Below are 21374 nucleotides of genomic sequence, written 5' to 3'. Positions count from 1 at the left end.
AAAGAGTGGGATCTCAGCTTGGGGTTCACATAAACCTCAAACTGTAGCAGAGCCGTCCAATTGCTCCTTACAGGGGACCAAAAAGCAACAGGGCTGGCAAGACCCACCTTGCTTCCCTGGGAGTAGTGTGAGACCCAAAATAAGTCTACAGGGTTTGGAGACTTGAAACATGGTCCTGTGACTGAGATAGAAATGCTCAGTCACAGGCTGGGCGAGTATGGAGTGCAGCCAGAGACCAGGGAGAGAGGAGTGACTGACTGCTTTTCTCTGGGGGCTCATGGAGGATTGGGATCCTGAACTTTTGGCACCAAGCCAGAGATTGGGAGGCCACCATTTTCATTCTCATCCTCTAAAGCAGGTAAACAAAAGCCACAGAGAGCAAACAGAGAAGATTACTTAGACTGCCCCCCTCACAAAGGCAGTACAATTCCACCTGGGCCAAGACTCCTGAGAATCAAAGCAAGGGGGCCCTCCCCCAAGAAGATCAGCAAGAAGATGCAGCCAAGATCAAGTTTACCAATCAATGAGAACTGCAAAACTCTAGCACTAGCAGAATTCAACACATAGAATTTATGGCTTTTTTCCCAATGATTCTTTCATGTTTCAACTTTAATTTTTTTTATTTTTTCTTTCCCTTTTCAACCAATTTCTTATTTTATCAACTAATTTTTTAAGTCTTTTTTAATTTTCATTTTTACAGTTACACTCTATCCTTTCATTGTATTTAATCTTATTTTATATTTCTTTACAATTTTGAGATGCAGTTCCTTCTAACAGAACAAAATACACTCAAAATATAGTGTATGGTTCTGGTTCTATTCACTGTCTTACCAGATTCTCTTTCTTCTTGTTGTTGTTTTTCTTTTTTTCTTGTTCTTCTTCCTTTTTAAAATTTTTTCCTTGTTTTATTTTATCAAAGTCTTTTTTAATATTCATCTTTTTAAAAAGATTTTATTTATTTATTTGACAGAGAGAGAGATCACGAGTAGTTAGAGAGGCAGTCAGAGAGAGAGGATGAAGCAGTCTCCCTGCTGAGTAGAGAATCCATTATGGGGCTTGATCCCAGGACCCTGAGATCAGGGCCCAAGCTGAAGGGAGAGGCTTATCCACTGAGCCAACTGGGAACCTCAATTTTCATCTTTATAGTTATAGTCTATCCTTTCAATGTATTTCATTTTATTTTTGTATATAGAAGTTTTTCTTTCCTTACAATTTTGAGATGTAGTTTCTTCTAACAAACTGACCAAAATACACTCAGATCATAGTGTATTCCTCTCTTCAGTTTTCCTGTTTATATCCCTTCCTTTGTTGTTGTTGTTTATTTTTTTCTTGTCTTTTTTTAATATCAGCCAAACTGGGTTTTATTTTTCTTAATTAAATTTTATTTTTTCAGTGTCCCAAGATTCATTGTTTATGCATCACACCCAGGGCTCCATGCAATACATTCCCTCCTTAAGACCCATCACCAGGCTCACCCATCTTTCCTATCCTTCCCTTCCAAAATCCTTAATATGTTTCTCAGAGTCCACAGTCTCTCATGGTTCATCTCCCCCTCCAATTTCCCCCAACTTACTTCTCCTCTCCAACTCCCCATGTCCTCTGTGTTATTCCTTATGCTCCACAAGTAAGTTAAACTGCATGATAATTGACTTTCTCTGCTTGACTTATTTTCTTGTCTTTTAATATCCAGTTTTACAGTTACTTTCTACACATGTATATTTTTTTCCTTTCTTTACAATTTGGGGATCTAGTTTTCTAAAAGCCAAAACAAAATACACACAGAATTCAGCATATTGCTCTATTCTGCTCACCAGTTTGATTATATTCACTCTCTTTTTTTCTTTTCCCCTGTTTCAGATCCTGTCTTATTTGCTTAGTGTATAATCCTCTGGCATAGTTGTTGCCACTTTTAATACATTGTTCTCTTGTTCATCTATTATACTCTGGAAAGAATGAAAAGAAGGAAAACACATGAAAAAAGAGAACAAGAGGAAATACTGACAGCCAGTGACCTAATCAATATAGACACACACATAATATGTTGGAACTAGAGTTCAGAATAATGGTTATACAGATAGTAGTAGGGCTTGAAAAGTATAAAAGATATTAGGGAATCCCTTTCTGGGGAAATAAAAGAACTAAAATCTAACCAAATCAAAATAAAAAAGACTACTAATGAGATACAATTAAAAATGGAGGCTCTACCAGCTAGGATAAGTAGGGCAGAAGAGAGAATTAGGGATGTAGAAGACCAAATGATGGAGAATAAAGAAGCTGAGAAAAAGAGAAACAAGTACTGGATTACAGGGGGAGAATTTGAGAGATAAGTGATACCATAAGATGAAACAATATTAGAATGATTGGGATCCCAGAAGACGAGGAAAGAGAGAAAGAAGCAGAAGGTTTATTGAAGCAAATTACAATGGAGAACTTCCCTAATAGGAAGAACGAAAAGGGCATCAAAATCTAGAAGGCACAGGGAACTCCCCTCAAAATCAATTAAAATAGGTCACCACTCCAAAATATAATAGTGACATTTACAAATCTCAGAGACAAAGAGAAAATCCTGAGAGCAGCTTGGGACATGAGGTCAGTAACCTAAAAGTGTAGAAGCAATAGATTGGTAACAAAGCTACTCACAGAGAAGTGGCAGGCATGAAATGACTGGCATGATATAATCAGGATGCTAAATGAGAAAAAGATCCAGCCAAGAATACTTTATCCAGCTAAAATTTCATTCAAAATAGAATGAGTGATAAAAAACCTTCCAGGACAACCAGAAATTAAAGAATTTGTGATCACCAAACCAGCCCCACCAGAAATATTGAAAGGGGTCCACTAAGCAAAGAGAGAGCCCAAAAGTAACATAGACCAGAAAGGAACAAAGACAATATACAGTAAGAGTCAACTTACAGGTAATAAAATGGCACTAAATTCATATCTTTTGATAGTTATTCTGAATGCAATTGGGCTAAATGCCCTAATCAAAAGACACAGGGTATCAGACTGGATTTAAAACAACAACAAAAACACCAAGATCCCTTGATATGCTGTCTGCAAGATACTTATTTTAGACCCAAAGACACCTCCAGATTGAAAGTGAGCTGCTGGGGCGCCTGGGTGGCTCAGTGGGTTAAGGCCTTTGGCTCAGGTCATGATCCCAGGGTTCTGGGATTGAGACCCGTGTCGGGCTCTCTGCTCAGCAGGGAACCTGCTTCCTTTCCTCTCTCTCTGCCTGCCTCTCTGCCTACTTGTGATCTCTGTCAAATAAATAAATGAAATCTTTAAAAAAAAAAAAAAAGAAAGAAAGAAAGTGAGGGGGTGTCCAATATGCTAATGGACATCAAAGGGAAGCTGAGGAGGCAATCCTTACATTAAAAAAATTAGATGTTAAACCAAAGAATGTAATAAAAGATGAGGAAGGACACTATAACATAGTTAAACAGTCTATCCAACAAAAAGATCTGAAAATTGTAAATATTTATGCCCCCAACATGGGAACAGCCAAATATATAAGCCAATTAATAACAAAATCAAAGAAAAACATCAAAAATAACATAATAATAGTTTAAGACTTTAACACTCCCCTCACTGCAATGGACAGATCATCTAAGTAGATCAACAGGAAATAAGGGCTTTGAATGACAAACTGGATCAGGTGGACTTCACAGGTATATTCAGAACATTCCATTCTAAAGCAAAAGAATACACACTCTTCTCCAGAATACACCACATACTTGGTCACAAATCAGGTCTCAACTGGTACCAAAAGATTGGGATAATTCCCTGTATATTTTCAGACCACAATGTTTTGAACTGAAAATCACAAGAGGCAAGTTGGAAAGAATTCAAATACATGGAGGCTAAAGAGCAACTAAAGATTGAATGGGTCAACCAGGAAATTAAAGAAGAATTGAAAAAATTCATGGAAACAAATGAAAATAAAAACACAACTGTTCAAAATCTTAGGGATGCAGCAAAGGCACTCCTAGAGGGAAGTATATAACATAAAAGACTCCCTCAAGAAACAAGAAAGTTCTCAATTACACAACCCCACCTCACACCTAAAGGAGCTGGAGAAAGAACAGCAAATAAAGCCTAAACCCAGAAGGAGAAAAGAAATAATCAAATTTAGAGCAGAAACCATGAAATAAAACCAAAAGAGCAGTAGAACAGATCAACAAAAGTAGAAGATGGTTCTTTGAAAGAACATAAAAAGATTGGTAAAACACTGCCCAGAATTATCAAAAGGAAAAGAGAAAGGACCCAAATAAATAAAACCATGAATGAAAGAAGAGTGATCACAACCAACACCAAAGAAATAAAACAATTATAAGAACACATCATGAGAACTATATGCCAACAAATTAGGCAATCTGAAAGAAATGGATGCATTCTTAGAGATGTATGAACTACCTACACTGAACCAGGAAGAAATAGAAAACCCAAACAGACCCATAACTGGCCAGGAAATGAAAGCAGTCATCAAAAATCTCTGAAACAAACAGGAGTCCAGGGCCAGATGGCTTCCCAGGGGAATTCTACTATACATTTAAAGAAAAAATAATATATATTCTTCTGAAGCTGTTTCCAATAAATAGAAATGGAAGAAAAACTTCCAAGCTGTTTTTATGAGTCCAGCATTACCTTGATCCCAATACCAGACAAAGACCCCACCAAAAATGGAGCATTAAAGACCAATATCACTGATAAACATGGATGCAAGAATTCTCACCAAAATATTAGCCAATGGGATCCAACAGTATGATAAAAAGATTATTTACCATGACCAAGCAAGATTTATTCCTGGGCTGCAAGGATGGTTCAATAACCACAAATCAATCAATGCGATACACTACATAAATAAAAGAAAGGACAAGAACCATATAATCTCTCAATAGGTGCAGAAAAAGCATTTGACAAAGTACAGCATTCTTTTTTTTTTAAGATTTTATTTTTATTTATTTGACACAGAGAGAGAGATCACAAGTAGGCAGAGACAGAGGGGGAAAGCAGGCTCCCCGCTGAGCAGAGAGCCCAATGCGGGACTCTATCCCAAAATCCTGAGATCATGACCTGAGCCAAAGGCAGTGGCTTAACCCACTGAGCCACCCAGGTGCCCTACAGCATTCTTTCTTAATTAAAACTCTTCACAGTGTAGTGATAGAAGGAACATGCCTCAATGTCATAAATGCCATCTATGTAAAGCCCAGAGTGAATATCATTCTCACTGGGGAAAAATTGAGAGCTTTTCCCCCAAGGTCAAGAACACAGCAAGAATGTCCACTATCAGCACCACTATTGAACATAGTACTAGAAGTCCTAGCCTCAGCAATCAGACATTGAAAAGAAATAAAATCCATCCTAATTGACAAAGAAGAAGTCAAACTCTCAATCTGAGCAAATGACATAATACCTTATGTGGAAAACCCAAAGACTCCATCCCCAAATTGCTAGAACTCATACAGGAATTTAACAAAGTGGCAGGATATAAAATCAATGCAGAGAAATCAGTAGCATTCCTATATAGAAACAATGAGACAGGAGAAAGAGAAATTAAGGAGTTGATCCCATTTACAATTGCACCCCAAACCATAAGATACCTAGGAGTAAACCTAACCAAAGAGGCAAAGGATCTGTACTCAGAAAACTATAGAACACTCAGGAAAGAAATTGAGGAAGACACAAAGAAATGGAAAAATATTACGCACTCATGAATTGGAAGAACATACATTGTTAAAATGCCTATGCTACCTAAAACAATCTACACATTCAATGCAACCCCTAGCAAAATATCATCAACTTTTTTCACAGAACTGGAACAAATAATCCTAAAATTTGTTCAGAAACAGAAAAGACCCTGAATAGTGAAAGCAATGTTGAAAAAGAAAGCCAAACTTGGTGTCATCACAGTCTTGGACTTCAAGCTCTGTTACAAAGCAGTCATCATCAAGACAGTATGGTACCAGCACAAAAATAGACACATAGATCAATGAGAGAAAATAGAGAACCCAGAAATAAACTCTTGACTCTATGGCCAACCAATCTTTGACAAAGCAGGAAAGAATATCCAATGGAAAAAACACAGTTCCTTCAACAAATGGTGCTGGAAAATTGGACAGCCACATGTAGAAGAATGAAACTGGACCTTTTCCTTATACCATCCACAAAAATAGACTCAAAATGGATGAAAGACCTCAATGTGAGACAGGAGTCCATCAAAATCTTTGAGGAGAACACAGGCAGCAACCTATGTGTCCTTGGCTGTGGCAAGTTCTTGATAGAGATTTCTCCAAAGGCAGGGAAACAAAGGCAAAAAGGAACTGTTGAGACCTCATCAAGATAAAAATTTGGGGGCACCTGGGTGGCTCAGTGGGTTAAGCCTCTGCCTTCAGCTCAGGTCGTGGTTTCAGGGTCCTGGGATCCAGCCCAGCATCAAGCTCTCTGCTCATTAGGGAGCCTGCCTCCCCCCCCCTCTCTCCCTGCCTCTCTGCCTACTTAGGATCTCTCTCTCTGTGTCAAATAAATAAACAAAATCTTTTTTAAAAAAGGATAAAAGCTTTTGTACAGCAAAGGAAAGAGTTGACAAAACCAAAAACAACTGACAGAATGGCAGAAGATACTTGCATATGACATATCAGGTAAAGAGGTAGTATCCAAAATCTATGAAGACCTTATCAAACTCAACACCCAAAGTACAAATAATCCAATCAAGAAATGGTCAGAACAGACATTTCTCTAGAGAAGACATACAGATGGCCAACAGACACATGAAAAACTGCTCAAAATCACTCATATCAGAGAAATAGAAATCAAAACCACAATGAGATACCACCACACAACAGTCAGAATGGCTAAAATTAACAAGTCAGGAAACAACAGATGTTGAGGATGTGGAGAAAGGAGAATCCTCCTCTACTGTTGGTAGGAATGCAAGCTGGTGCAGTCACTCTAGAAAGAGCATGGAGGTTCCTCAAAAAGTTGAAAATAGAGCTACCCTATGACCTAGCAATTGCACTACTGGGTATTTACCACAAAGATATAAATGTAGTGATCGAAAGGGACACCTGCACCCCAGTGTTCATAGCAGCAATGTCCACAATAGCCAAATAATGGAAAGATTCCAGATATCCACTGACACTTGAATGGATAAAGAAGATGTGGTATATATGTATGTGTATACACACACACACACAAAATGGAGTATTGCACAGGCATCAGAAATCTTATCTAGAAACTAGAAGGTTTTCTGCTAAGAGAAATAAGTCAATCAGAGAAACACGATTATCATATGATCTCACTCATATGTGGAATTTAAGAAACAAAATGGAGGATCATATGGGAAGAAAGGAAAAAATGGAACAAGATAAATCCAGAGAGGGACACAAACCATATGAGACTCTAAATCATAGGAAACAAACTGAAGGTTGCTGGAGGGGAGAGGGATGGAGTGATGGGGTAATTGCGTGATGGACAGTAAGGAGGGCATGTGATGTAATGAACACAGGATGTTATATATAAAGACTGATGAATCATAGGCCTGTACCTCTGAAACCAATAACACATTATCTGTTAATCAATTGAAATTAAATAAAAAATGTTTAAAAATATTAATTGATCACTCATAGAAATAATCATAAGGACCAATGGATATCAGGCACCATTATACCTCTTTTTCTATTTTTGGATCACTTCACATTTTTAAAGTTATTAACAAATATGGACTAAACATAAGGAACAATGGCTATTGTGAACATGTTATTCGTATAGGAAGCTCAATAGATTAGATAAATTGCATTTCTATTTTAGTTTCAAACAAAGAAAACCCAAAGTTGTTTCTGGAAACAAGGGGATTGCAAAGCAACCTCTAAGGACTTCATTCCAAGAAACTACATAAAAGCTTTGAATAAATCTAAGGAATTCCACCTGAAGTCATTGGTTTCAGATATTTGGAGATCACCAGCTTAGCCCTCAGTTCAATTCAGCTGACATGAAGTCACATAAACTCTTGGCACATTGTTCATACTTCTTCTACCTAGTAGGTTCCTGTGGTTTGCAAATACTGAATATCCAGGGCCAGCCTCCTGCTATATACTATTTGGCCCACCCTCCTGGCCCATAACATTGGTAACTAACAACAACATGCTCTCACCTCCCACTCAGATTCACCAAGTAGCCATCAGAGAGGGTTACCCTTCCTTGAAGGCAATGATAAAGCCCTATCACATTCTTCCTGACTGCTACATTACCCCACACAACTGAAGTGGGAGAACTCTCTACTGACCTTCTGAAGATGACACTTTGCTCAAGTCTCAAAAAGACACACACAGACACACACTCACATATAACCACCTCCAAACAGGCAGTTTCTTGCTCTCTATCAAATCCAAACTTCTAAGATCATATTTCTAAGTCTTTCTTTTCACTGTTTTTACCACTTTCCTACTATTAACCTTTTCTGTGGCTCCTGCTTCAACAGGGCAAATCTTTCCCCACATGTGCACATCTTGCTGGCATTACATTAACCCTCACACAGACTTCTCTCTCTCCCTAAAAATGCTTTTTCCAAACCCTGTTCAACATGACCCTACTTCCAAAAATGGCTGGCCACACCTACAGATAGGTATCAGATCTCTCCAGTATGCTCCTCTTTCCCCAGCTCTCCCCTCATTAATGTCCAGTGGCAGAACTCAAGGCCTAGAACTCTGCACTGGCAGAAATCCCAGTTAGAGAGTAGGGTAGAAGTAGTAGGTAGTGAGGTGAAGCCCAGAAAAAGAGCTTTTTTTTTTTTTAAATATAATTTTATTTTATTTTTTCAGTGTTCCAAGATTCATTGTTTAAGCACCAAGGAGCAGAGTTTCTGTCTGAGGATGCTTCCAGCTTCCCTCTCCCTCCCCATCTGAAGCCTGAGGTACAAAGAATTAACTGGCCACAGCCAGGGAAGTACACCCAGGGTTTACAGGCCAGATTGACAAAGTCAGAGTCTGACACAAGAACTGAAGTCCAAGACTCTTTCACCACAACAAACTGAAAGTATAAGGGAAGTAACCCAGAACAGCTCAAAGTGCACTATCTGTGACATTTATGATTTTCTCCTTATCATTCCCTTCATGTGTGACAACTGAACAGATAGACAATGCAGAGTTTTATTCCTTCTACTGCTTTACTTTATTAGTAATGCTGTATAGAATAGGATTTCACTTGTTTCAGGAGGATAGGGAAGTATCCTTGTAGTGTAAACCCCCAGAGAAAAGCTGCTTCTGTATTTGCTACCATTTTGCCTACTGTATGTAAATAACAGTCTAAGGAGAAATTGGATGGCCTCTCAAGTAGAAACCACACAAGTTTCTAAGTGAGAAAGACTGGACTCAATCTGTTAAAATTCAGGTTTCAACTAAGTATAAATGTATACAAAGGAAAATTCAGGAACTACAGAGATTCTTTGTGCAAAAGAATTCAAGCAAAAGCACCATTTCTCTTCCCTCAATATATCAACACCACCACCATTACTCCCAAATCATCACAGACTCAGTTATACACAGTGCAAGACAATGGTGGCATATACAGAATTCTCCTCTCTGGGAACTTAAAATTTAGTGCTGCATGAATATCTCTCCACCTGCCAAAATAAGTAAAAGATACACAAACTGTAAACCAGGACGAATATTCCTAAGTAATAAATGATCAGTCAAGACAAGGGCACCTCAAGATCCTACATGGCTTACTAGCTGATGAAAAGTAAAAGTACTAAGGACAACATTCTCCAGTGTTGGCAAGACCAGTGAGAATCTTCTGTGCATCATGGGTCAGCCTGAGAAGTCTGCGTGGAAGAGGCAGGAATTACCCCCATTGAGACATTGTGTATAACTGTTTCCTCAGAAAACATCAGGTCTTCATCTTGGCCATGATCCAATAAATAGAGCCTCTTTAAGCCTTCTTTCCATGCCCCTCACCAAAATCACAAAACTCCACCACACCTTAAGCCAGTAAATCCAGTTTGCCAACTAGATGGATCCAGGTAAGTATTTGCTACACATACTAATACAGATCAAGATCCTAAGATATAATATTAATAATAATGATAATATTAATAATTCTCAGTTCAGGTATGTGCACAAAAGGAAGATATGAACCACTGCAATAATAATAAATGTGTAACTTCCTTCCTAGCAAAAAAGAAGTAAAGGTCAGATAATTTTCCAGAACAGATGAAAAAAAGCTAAAGTAACCAAATTCAACCCATGTTAAAGAAAATAAATATCCCAACTTACATCTCAGGAGTCTTCTAAAAACAACCTCACTTACCAGGCACCCTCCCACCTAGGACCCTACTTTGTACTATATTCTGTTTCCATGTTACTTGGAAGAATCCTTTGTCTCCCTTTCTAAAGTAAAAACTCCTTAGGTTAGAACCTGCTTCATGTTCTCTCCATGAGGCCAGAAACCCAAATTCTGCAAGTAATACTTACTAGGGGCAACCAAGACTTGAACCTGAAGGCATGGCAGCCCCCAAACTGCCAATGCATTAGACCAAGAGGAAACACGGCCACTTCCTCCAATTCACCTACCTACCTTACCACCCCCACGAACTGTACAACCCTAACCTGTACCACCCCTACACCTCTCAAATCCCACCCAGGCTGGCAGAAGCTGAATGCCAAGTCACTGAAAACCCATCACGAGGGAGACTAACATGCTCCACACCAACTGTATGTACACTAAATCCATCCACCCCAATGTAGACCCAAATCAATGTAGGTGTAGACACAAACATTTTACCTCCAGCCTACAAAATCATATGAAGGCCCTGCTGGCAGCAACAGTAGGCTGGTATCATTGCACCATTATGTGAGTAAGCAGTCAGATAGCCAGAGGTTCTCTAGAGGCTCTGTAGACTTCATATTATCCAATATCATTCTGGGATGTTATGAACAGGTACCTTTTCTTAGTCCTTCTGGGATAGCATCAGAAAAGACAGAGTGAAAAGTAGTGTTCCTCATTCATGATTTGATACATTTACAGGATTAGTTTCAGTCAGAATCCAGTTCTGGAAATTCTTCACATTTCCATCAGGCCAAAACAAGAGACCAACTTGACAAATCAGACGAGCCTGAGCTGCTGCTTCTAGAGGTCTTCAGAAACTAGACGGGTTACCAGCAAGAACCAGAATGAGATTTTCCAAGCAGAAAGAGCTGGGAAAGCCAGGAAGGGCATTCAATTAAGGGATTAGAAAGTGATGGGATAGATGGATATCAACAGTGAAAATCTCTATCTTTTCTATTTCCTCCTATGATTCTCTGCTCCGTTTTCTCAATCCTGAATCTTGCTAACACAGAGCACCTAAAAAAAGTCCTCAGGAGAAAGCAGTAGAACATAATCCATCGTGTGCCCATCTCATTTTCCAAACTATAACTATAATGTAGGGGAGCACTGATACAGTCTTTTTTTTCCAAGAAGCCTTAATAAACAGATTTTTTCCCCCAAATCCTTCCTTTCTTTGTAAGAACAGAATCCAGAAATCCATCCAGTTGTCCCATCAATCACTATATTCTGTCTCTACTTTGAGACTAGTGGTTATGTGTGGTCAGTGCCCATGGCTCCTTCCTTCATATAGCTTCTCCCAATAAACCCCCTCAGTAATACACTGCATACAAGGTGACTTAGGAAAGGCCAACTGTCTCTCTGGATATCTTCCTTCATACCTTCAACGTGTCCTTCTAACCTATTGTGAAAGTACTCACCCATCTCTGTCTCTCTATCCTATATCACCAGGCTTGGCTTGGTCCCTGAAATAGCCCTCGGTGGCTGCTCCACACCACCATCTCCCCTGGAAAGTTAATTGTTTTGTTTTGTTGCAGGAAATATACCATATGATCTCAGTCATATGAAAGTTGTATCCTGCCTCAAAGTCCTGAGCTCTTCTCCAAATAGATCCATACAACTTCTCTGCCAAGATTCACCTGCCTCACCCCAGCTCAGGCAACATAATCTACAAGGAAGAATCTCTGCCACTACTTTTTTTAAATTAAAATATAATGTATTATTTCCTTCGGGGTACAGGTCTGTGATTCATCAGTATTACACAATTCACAGCTCTCACCATAGCACATACCCTCCCTAGTGTCTATCCCCCAGCTGCCCCATCCCTCCAACCTCCTCTTCTTTTTAAGGGACACTCTTGTATCCCTCTTCCTAGTTCTTTCTCATCACCACTCTTTTTTTGCAATTTCTATAACAATCAAAGAAAAAAAGGGACAAGGATAAACTAAATGAATATTAACCAAAAATCATATTTATCAATTTGGAATATAATTAGTGAAGAAATTGGCCTTTCCAAGTGTTTTGTTTCAACTAAAATCAAAATGAATCTCCCCCTGGAGGCACATAACACATATCACTTGATAATGAAGAGAACTAGACCAAGAACTGCTAGAGGGCAGGAGAAAGACAACCTAGAAATCAACATTTGCCACATGTAATAAAAAAAAAAAAAAACAGGTGTCCTGCATGGATAAGAGTTGTCTGGGCTTCTGGTGTTGGGGTGCTACCCAGAGTATCCATGGCAGTAGGGAGGTGGACAGGGTAGAGAACAGCTTAAGGGTGAAGGGCCTTCCAAATTAAAGGAGTTATAAATGTGTTTTGTGATAACAGCAAACTGCCTCTTGGTAACTTAGCATTTTAATGACCACCAGGCAGCCACACCCCTGGAGACCATGGTATCTTTCCTCCTACAGCATGACCTGGCCTATAATGAATCCCCACCATAACATTTTTAAATTAGATAAGAAAGGCGGGAAGATACACCTTCAGCGGTTATAAAAATAGATATTTAGTTCCTTGAGCCTGGAGGGAGAAGACCGCAAATCCTCTTTGGTGATGGGAACCCCCTCATCACATTGGACCTGCTATTCTGTAAAGTGCACACCGATGTCCACCCACAGAGACTTTCAAACTCTCCACTGAGAAATGAGGCAAAACATGAAGGAGGCAGCAAAGCCCCGTGGAAAAAATCTTCATTCATTCCAGAAACACGTGTAAGCCTGTGGGAAAGACAAGGATGAAGAAAGCAAGCCCTGCACCAGCTCAGAAAGGAAAGACTAGGCAGGAGGACAGGGCCTAGAAGTGGGGAGGACCCCAGAGGAGAAGCTGCAAGGAATAACCTCCCCTAACTCATAGTTTGCTCATCAGAGCTGAGAACCTTTCTGGGCGGGAGGAGAACAGAGTACCGACCTCCATATCACTCTGACCCCAGTAAACCTACCTGCCCTTCCCAAACTCACAAGGTACTAGTCTACATCCCCAAGCCAAGGTGCCATGAAGTACCCTCCGCTCCAACCCCACACAGCTTCTATAGCTGGAGACATTCCAAGCCCAGTCTTCTTTCTTCCCGGCTCTGTCTCAACTTTCCTGCCAACTCTACAAACAGGAGAAATCACTTACCAATGGGCTTCTTCTGCCTCAGAGGAGAAACACTTAAGAAGGAAGGGCAAGCCAAACACAGGAAGAGGGAAGGAGCTGGACCAGACAGAGTCAGGAGAAGGAATGGATCTCACAAGGTGCCCTTAGGATATTGAGGTCCTGGGTAGGTGGGGCCCTCCTGGAGGAGGAGCCTCAGGAGTGTGAGTACTAATAAGGCTGGGCCTCGGGAAATTGGGGCCAAAGCACTTCAGAAGTGGCCTAGGAAGGATGTGACAGTAGGAACGAGATAGTTTAACTGGAATCCTGGAGGAAGGATAAAGGTGGGCAATGGAAGACGAGTGGGGCCCTGCATGGGTGAGGAGGTGACCAAGGGCTCAAATGGGGCTTTGCTGGAGACTTTGTTGGGAGCAAGAGGTGAATTTAGATGTAAACAACCTTTCCAAGGTCCTGGGTATGAAGGAGGTCTAGCTGGTAGGAGAGTGTGGGGAGTCTAGTAGAGCTCAGCCTGTGGCATTTGGAAGCCAATCCCAGATCCCATGAAAGAGCCCACTCAGTCCTGTAACCAAGGATAGAAGCACCACCCTCACTCAACTGCCTGTTTCAGAATCTTCTACAGGTTCCTCCACCACTACCATCCATCCTGGCCCTCAACCATATTTCCAATCATGCCAGGAACAAAACTAAAAGGGAACTGGTTCAAGCTTTATCACAAGGGATTTCCTGAGACAGTCACTCAGTGTTCACAGCATATTCTGACTGAATGAGCATTGAGCCTTGTGCTGGAGGAAGTAAGGATATGGTGCTTAGTTATAGAGCTTCCTATTCTAGACATTCAAAATGTAGCACTTCCAAGGCTCTGAAACAGTGACCAAAAGAAGGTGACTTGATCTTCCCAGAACATTAATCTTCAAACAGAGGCAGGACTTCTCAGAGGAGGAGAAGGTGGGACCTTAGTGCTTTGAGACCCAGAGCTGAATGCACAAGTGATGGCCCCACAAGCCATGGGTCACAAGGAAAATGAGCACCACTGCCTCTACTTAGTACTGCTGACATGCCTCTAAACCCTCAATCATGTGTCTTAAGGACTTGGGGTGGAGGTGGAGCGAGGAGAGAGGAAGATAACAGCAGGTTCCTAAAGAGACTGAGTCTATACTAACTATACTAAGAGCACTGAACTTGGAGCAGAAAGAATTGCTCCAGATCTCAGGAAGAACCTCCTACAAATCACACTGGTCCTGCCCTAACACATCTGCAGGAGGCATGGGCCAAGGGCACTCTAACTGAGCACCTCCTGTGTTCCAGGTGCTTTGCTGGGTAGGAGAGGAGTGGCCCAACCAAGACTACAGAGCCAGAATTCCTAGAGGCAAAAGGGCAGGTAGGACTGGAAGGATGGCTATCATGATATAAGAGTAGGGAAGAGGCATCTTGGTGTTTGATCTATGTCTGTTCCAGCAGTCCTGGGCTGTCTCCCCTGCCTTAGCAGGGATTTCCCCAATGGGCACCTGCTTGAGTACAGGAAGAGCAGGTGCAGGGGAGGGTCTGTCTATCTGTACATCTTGTCCCCAGAGCAACTCCTTTCTCCCCATGCAATTCGCTGTCTGCTGGGTAGAGGGTGGGACGCTAGGGGGAAGCCCAGGGCCCCCAGGTAATGAAAAGAACTGGCCCACACCCTTCTTTCCCTATCTCCCCCTGGCCAGCTGCTGTGGGCTGGCAGCCTGGAGGCCCTAGGGCCTTGCATTAGGCATGGCCCAGCCCAACGGTTCAGGGGTGGTACCTTGAGCCTGGCCACTACAGGCCTCGTGCCTCCAGCCCCTGTTGTCTCCAGACACCCCATCATGGACGAGGTTATGTTCCCTCTGTTCCCTTGTATGCTACTGTCCACCCTACTTGCCCAGTGGAGAGGGAAGCCCCCTGAACTCCTTCTAGCCACTTCCAGGTCAAGCCCAGACCCTGTGAAAGTCCAGCCTAAGCTGCATTCCCCTTCTTTGCCTCCCAGTGTCCATTCCAGCTGGTGCCAGCGCCCTTAGCCATGCTCCAGCCCCCAGGCCCTGCCCATCCAGGTGGACTTGCTCCCTCTTCCTGCTGTACCCCAAGAGTTCAATGCCACCTCTGCTGTCCTTGCTGCTGTGCCTCTGCCCAGCCATGCCAACAGAGGACACAGCGGCTCTGAAGTACCCCCTGATACCCCCATTGGTGGTGTTGTCCAGTGCATAGGCTGTGTCCACCTCTGCCACCACCATCCCTGCGACTACCACTGCTGCTGTAGTAACTACAACCTCAATGGTGGCCATGACCGAGTGTCATCCATCTGGGAGAAGAAGACAAAGAACAAGGGGTCCTACATGTGTGCCCTGAGCATCAAGGAGTTCCAGAACAGCTACAAACTCAGGAGGCAGAGGCCATCTGCAGAGGAGCCAAGGCTGTCGAAGTCCCCCACGTGCTATGGAGATGCCCACTGTGGTGCCCCTGACCTCCTGAGCATCCCCAGCTGAGAGGAGGCACTGGGGGAGGGGCAGAAGCAGTTGGAGGGGGCAGAGAAGCCGCAGGGATACAGGGACCACAGGTAGCTGGTGGCAGGGGACAGGGACCATCTCAGGAGGGTGCACCTTGGGTAGCACACCTGTGAGGTGCAGCAAGGCCTTCCATGGTGTCTTCCATCTGAATCTAGAGGAGCTGTGCCGCTGGGACTAGGAGCCCTGCCCTTGCCCGGTGTGCCTGCGACGCGGCAAGCACAAGGACCCCATAAGCTACCCCATGTGCTCAGGACAGGAGGCACAGTGAACAAGACCTACAGCTGCTCCCAATGTGGCCAGAGCTTCCTTCTCAAGATCCCTTCAGCAGTCATGCTCCACAGTGACCTCTTCTCTGTACCTCTGCCCTGCCCTTCCAGGTCTGTGAGCCTTCTCCACGATGCTCCTTGCTCCTCTCCTTCCTCACCCCTCCCACTACTGTCTGTGGTTCCTTAATACATCGCCCCCCATTACTGTATTTGTTTTTTACCAGGAGGAGACAGGGGAAGAAAGAGGGGAATCAAAAAGTCTACCCAAAGTGGGGAAGGGGTAAGATTGGAGAAGGAGAGAAGCAGGGAACACAAGGGTACAACCTTCACAAGGTGGGGATGTTTGGGTTCAGGCTCTAAACATCATCCTACTTAAGATCCATCAGGGTAAAACAAGTCATGGGAGAAAAATAAGGAACCGCCAGAGCCAGAGGCAGGATAAGAGATGTAATTTTAAGGCAGCAGGGTAACCAAGGGAACCAGTCACTATAGGATATCCTGGAAGTGGATGGACTAGACCCGCAGTGACCCCCATCCCTTGTCCCCCAAACTCCATCCCTGACCACTTCTTTTCATCCAGTTCTCACAGGAGACAAGCTGTGGCCCTGGCCAAGTCACCTTGTTCCGGTGTGCCCTGCATGTTCCCTCTCTTCTCTCTGATTGCATGGACCTATTACAATAACTGGTCCAGGGTTGGGGGAATGCAGAGGAATCAGAGGTGGGGGCCGAAGTCTCTCCGTGGGGGGGCAGAATGGGGGAAACTTGCAGGTGGAGCCCAACCAAATGATGTCACAGGAAGTGTCTGCACCTTCAGGAGGGGAGGAGGAAAGAGGAGAAGAGGCAGGGGTGTGAGGCAGAGACAGGAGGAGAGGCTGAGAGACACAGAGATAGGAGAAGCAGGGAGAGAAATGGGAGGCAGAGCAGAGAGGGACCAGAGGGGCGGGAGCAGCACAGGACACAGACAGGGCAGCACAGGAGATGCAGGGCAGACACTGAAGCTCACAGGGTGAGACTCAGACAGATGTGATGGGAAGAGAGACCCTCAGACTCTGAGGAAGGGATGCGGGGAGAGGGACAGCCAGAAGGGAGAGCTGAGGGCAGACCCAGTCCTGGGACATCTCAGACCACAGAATATCTGCAGTCCGACAGACAGACAAACAGGCCCAGACAGACAGATGTGCTGATGGGGTGAAGGTGAAGGAGGCCAAGCTGGAAGGAAGCAGACAGGGCTGCAGGGAGGAGGGTGGGAGGAGCAGAGAGAGAGAAGGAGGCAGGGGGTCAGCAGGAGGTGAGAAGCCAGACAGGGAGGGGGCTGCATAGATACTCGAGGAGCCTCTTCCCTCTCACCTGGCTTATTCCAAGCCCTGGCCCCTCTCAGGAGCTGCTGCTGCTGCTGCTGGAAGGGTCCAGAAAGCTAAGAGGGTGGGGCTGCCTCCCAGTGTCCACCTGGGGTCCCAGAGGCTCTGCATGAGTATGGACCCCGAGTAACCCCCCCACCCAGTGCTGCCATGCTAAGAGGCCTGAGCTCAGCCCTCATTTCTCAGGGTTCATGCAGCCTGACACTCCCAGGGGAGTGGGGGCTAAGGAGAAAGAGAAACTGAGGCAGGCAATGGAGGCTGACAAGCTCTGGAGATGGTGCTGGGACAGACTGGTTAGGGAAACCATGGAGGAGAGGGAGGAGAGGTGGAGGTCTGGGACTGGGTCTGCATGGAGAGCTGAAGGACCACGCACAGTATGAGCAAATAACCTTACTAGTGACTGTCCATTAATTTGGAGTCAACAGTGTAGAAAACATTGTAGACCGCCTTCTGAGCAGTCATCATCCATGACCTCAAGCAGCTCCTCACTAAAGGGCCCCCACAAATACACATATGAAGTCCACAAAAGGATAAACTGAGGCAGCGAATAGTGACCTTAAGATCAGTGTACATGCTTAAATCTAGGTTTTAAGGGACCAGTGATGGAGAAATCAGCCAAGTGCATAGACCTAAGACTTAGCATGTGAAGCTGGACTCTGCCTTTTCCCCCAGGCTTTCTTGGTATTCTGCAAAGACCAGCTCCCCCAGCTCCTCTCAGGGCAGGGGAGACCCTAAGAACATTAACTCAAGCAATCTAAAAGGGATTGTTCACCCACCCCCTTCCCTGCAGCAATATTTGAAGGTCCCAGAGGCCAATGTCTGGTGACACCTAGAGCCCAAGGAGTCTCTGTAGCAGCAGGAGGGAGGGTGGAGAGGGAACCTTCCAGAGAAGTTCAGCAGAGACGACCTGGGATCAAATCCTACCAGGTTCATCCCACTCCCACGGGCACAGAGAAGTGTAATAAAGTTCAGAATGTCCAGGGCTTCCATGTAATTAAATCCAGGAGCTGGTAATTACATTTCTTCTCCAAGTTCTACCAGCTACTCTCCTTGTTGCCCATGGACACACATCTTTTATGAAACACATGGCACCAGACTCGGGACTTCAGACACTGCCTCAACTAAAGAAATAGATTTAATTTTAGCAATAACATTTCGAGCACACATTAGAAAAGATTTCCTTAGAGCATGTTTGGTAAATGTTAGAACCAGAGAAATACACAGCCACACACTCTTACCACACGTGACAGGAAAGGAAAGCCTTCATTGACTGCTATTTCTTTGCCTGTGGGATGGGCATCTGGATGACTTTTCCCACACCAGAAAACATAATGCAGTATCTATAACATGGAGAAATAAATTCCCCTCTAACCCTGAGCTCTAGAGTTGAGATAACTGTCGCCCTCCCCCTATCATGACAAACATTCTGAGGAAGCATGACACAGCCCAGAGGGAAGACCCCACATGCAAATGTCCAGTTTGCTGTCCTGTCCCCCAAGGCCTCCCTCTCTTGGAGATCCTGTACCCCAAGGGAAGAGAAGACAGGGCCCTGTTCTATAGGATGTGAGAAGAGAGAACACAAGAAACATGAAGTTAAAAAAATAAAGGCATGCAGGTAAGAGTTTTTAGCCAGATCCTCCAGTGCTGACTGTGGAAAGGAGGATGGGCGCAGAGATGGAGAACGTCAAGCAAGATCAGAGGGAAGGAGACACACATTGAGAGGCTGGGGGTGCTAAGGGTTGGAAGACAAGAGACTGGTGTGCTCAGCAGGTCTGGAGAGAAGAAGCTGAGAAGACATCAACTAAGAGGATTAGGATGGTTAAAATACCCTACGCACTCCAATTTATACATCTTTACATCCTTACAACTGTCCACAGTTCATTGGCATGAATCTTATTTTTCCTCAAACAGACTACAGAAGCAGGTATTAATGCTGCTATTTTACAGATAATGAAACTAAGGCACAGCGAGGCTAATTAACAGCCCTCAAGTCACAGAACAGGTGAGGGGCAGAGCAGAGAACCACATGGCTGCACAGTGTGGCCCTCCTGCAGACTCTGCCCTGGGAAGCAGCCAGGCTCAGGGCCCAGGTGGGGAAGGGAGAAGGGACTCCCCAGAGGACCAAAGACCTGCTTCTTGGGGCCCTTCTGAGCTTGTCCTGCCCAGGAGAGCTCTGCCATGTTTAGACCTCAGCTGGGTAGGGGGGAAGGAATATCTAACCCTCTGCAGATGAGGGCCTGAACCACATCATTTATGGAAGATCTTCGAACTTTAAACACAGAATTCCATCCATGGAAGGGATGGGGGGAGGGGAGAGCCTGGAGATAGGTCTCAGAGCCTTCAGTCTTCCCACGACCCCTCCCCACCCCACCCTTGTCTCCCTTTTCCTCTTCCTAAATCCTGAGTCCCAGGGCCTCCTCCCCACCTGTCCAGGCCCTGCTTGCTGACTCCCCCAGCCAGCCATGGCTCCCTAGGCCATGTGCTCCAGGCTTATCATCCTCACAGCCTAGCAGGAGACATCAAGGCCAGCACATTAGCCCTGTTCCCAGCATTCTGCCCACCAGTCCAGGCTCACCATCGGCACATTTTACATTGAAGCCCTGCATCCAGCAGACCCTGCCTCTCCCATCCCCTTGCCTCCCTCACATTCCCAACACACACACACACACACACACACACACACACACACATACAAACACACACATGTGTGTACACATTACCTCCACATCTGTCTCCTGGGTTCACATTCCCTCCCTCAAGGTCATCTACTTTGTAAGAGCTCTGAATTCTGATCCTCTCCAACTCTTGCTCTAATTATCCTTGTCTCCTAGGAAACCTTCCAAACTTCTGTGTCTTCCTCCACATTCGCTCCTGTGGTCATTCCCAGTCTCCCATCATCTGACTCATGGGGTCCGGTCCAGTTGCCCTTGAACCACTCAGCTCACACACATTTGCAGAGGGGGTGCCTAGAGCACTGTGTCTGTCTGTCCTGCTGTCAGCCTCTTCTTGGCTGTCAGGGAGCTCCCCGAGGCCCGGGTCCCTGGTCCTCCATCTGGGCCTCCCGCGGGTGTCCAGCACACACAGACAGGGTGGAGTGTGGGGCTCACTGCTTCTGCTCCCAGGGAGAAAGGAGGGAACTGAGAAAGGAACCCAAGCAGGTACACTACCTGAGCCTGCATGGCCCTGCGAGCTCAGTGTCAAGGCAGCAGGGCCTGGAGGGAATCCATGTCTAGGGGGCACTGCTTTCCTTTAGAAACCCCAGGGCACTTGTGTGTGTGTGTGTGTGTGTGTGTGTGTGTGCACCTGCCACATAGGGAGGGAAGAGGAGGCTGTGGGTCTGAGGCTCCAGGAGTGCAGGTCCTGTCTGGAGGGGAGAGTCCTGGGGGACTGGGGAGTCCCAGACCCCCTGCTGCTCCCACACACAGGGACCCATGACCACAGGGACAGAGGGCGGCCAGCGCGGCCACCGCAGGATGGATGCAGGTTGGACTTTGGGCAATGCGTCCTTCTGCTCTGGGTGTGAGTTGGCTCATTCACATGGTTTCTTGGGTCCTGCAGTTCAATCCAGGCTCATCTTACCCTCTTGTCCACATGCACAGCATCGCCTGTGTTCAGAGCTTAGACCATAATTTAGGCTGAACTATATGGAATTCCTGATAGTTAATATTTTCTTACTCAGCCTTTTCCTTTAGTTATTGTTTTTTCTAAACATTTTATTTTACCTCCTGGCGAAGGGCCAGGGGAGTGGAGTGAGGAAGGGCAGACACGAAGAGCTCATAGACACTGGCACACACTGGGTGCCGAGGCTGTGGCCTTCC

The 21374-nt window shown here is 44.6% G+C and overlaps 1 protein-coding gene across 2 annotated transcripts in view; it reads right to left on the bottom strand.

Annotated features, from left to right (window-relative positions):
• Positions 1-13538, bottom strand: part of LOC101687333 (cationic amino acid transporter 3-like) — a 55100-nt gene extending 41562 nt beyond the window's left edge. For both annotated transcript variants that reach the window (XR_006604672.1, XM_045073193.1), the window contains exon 1: positions 13441-13538. The gene's annotated coding sequence lies outside the window, so the exon portion shown is untranslated. The remainder of the gene's footprint in view (positions 1-13440) is intronic.
• Positions 13539-21374: the final 7836 nt, after the last annotated feature.

Source organism: Mustela putorius, unplaced genomic scaffold, assembly GCF_011764305.1.
Source record: "Mustela putorius furo isolate JIRA1106 unplaced genomic scaffold, ASM1176430v1.1 tig00537227_pilon_pilon_pilon, whole genome shotgun sequence".
Classification (NCBI taxonomy): Eukaryota; Metazoa; Chordata; class Mammalia; order Carnivora; family Mustelidae; genus Mustela; species Mustela putorius.
Note: the sequence above shows the minus strand (reverse complement) of the source record. Positions and strands in the feature narration are given on the sequence as shown.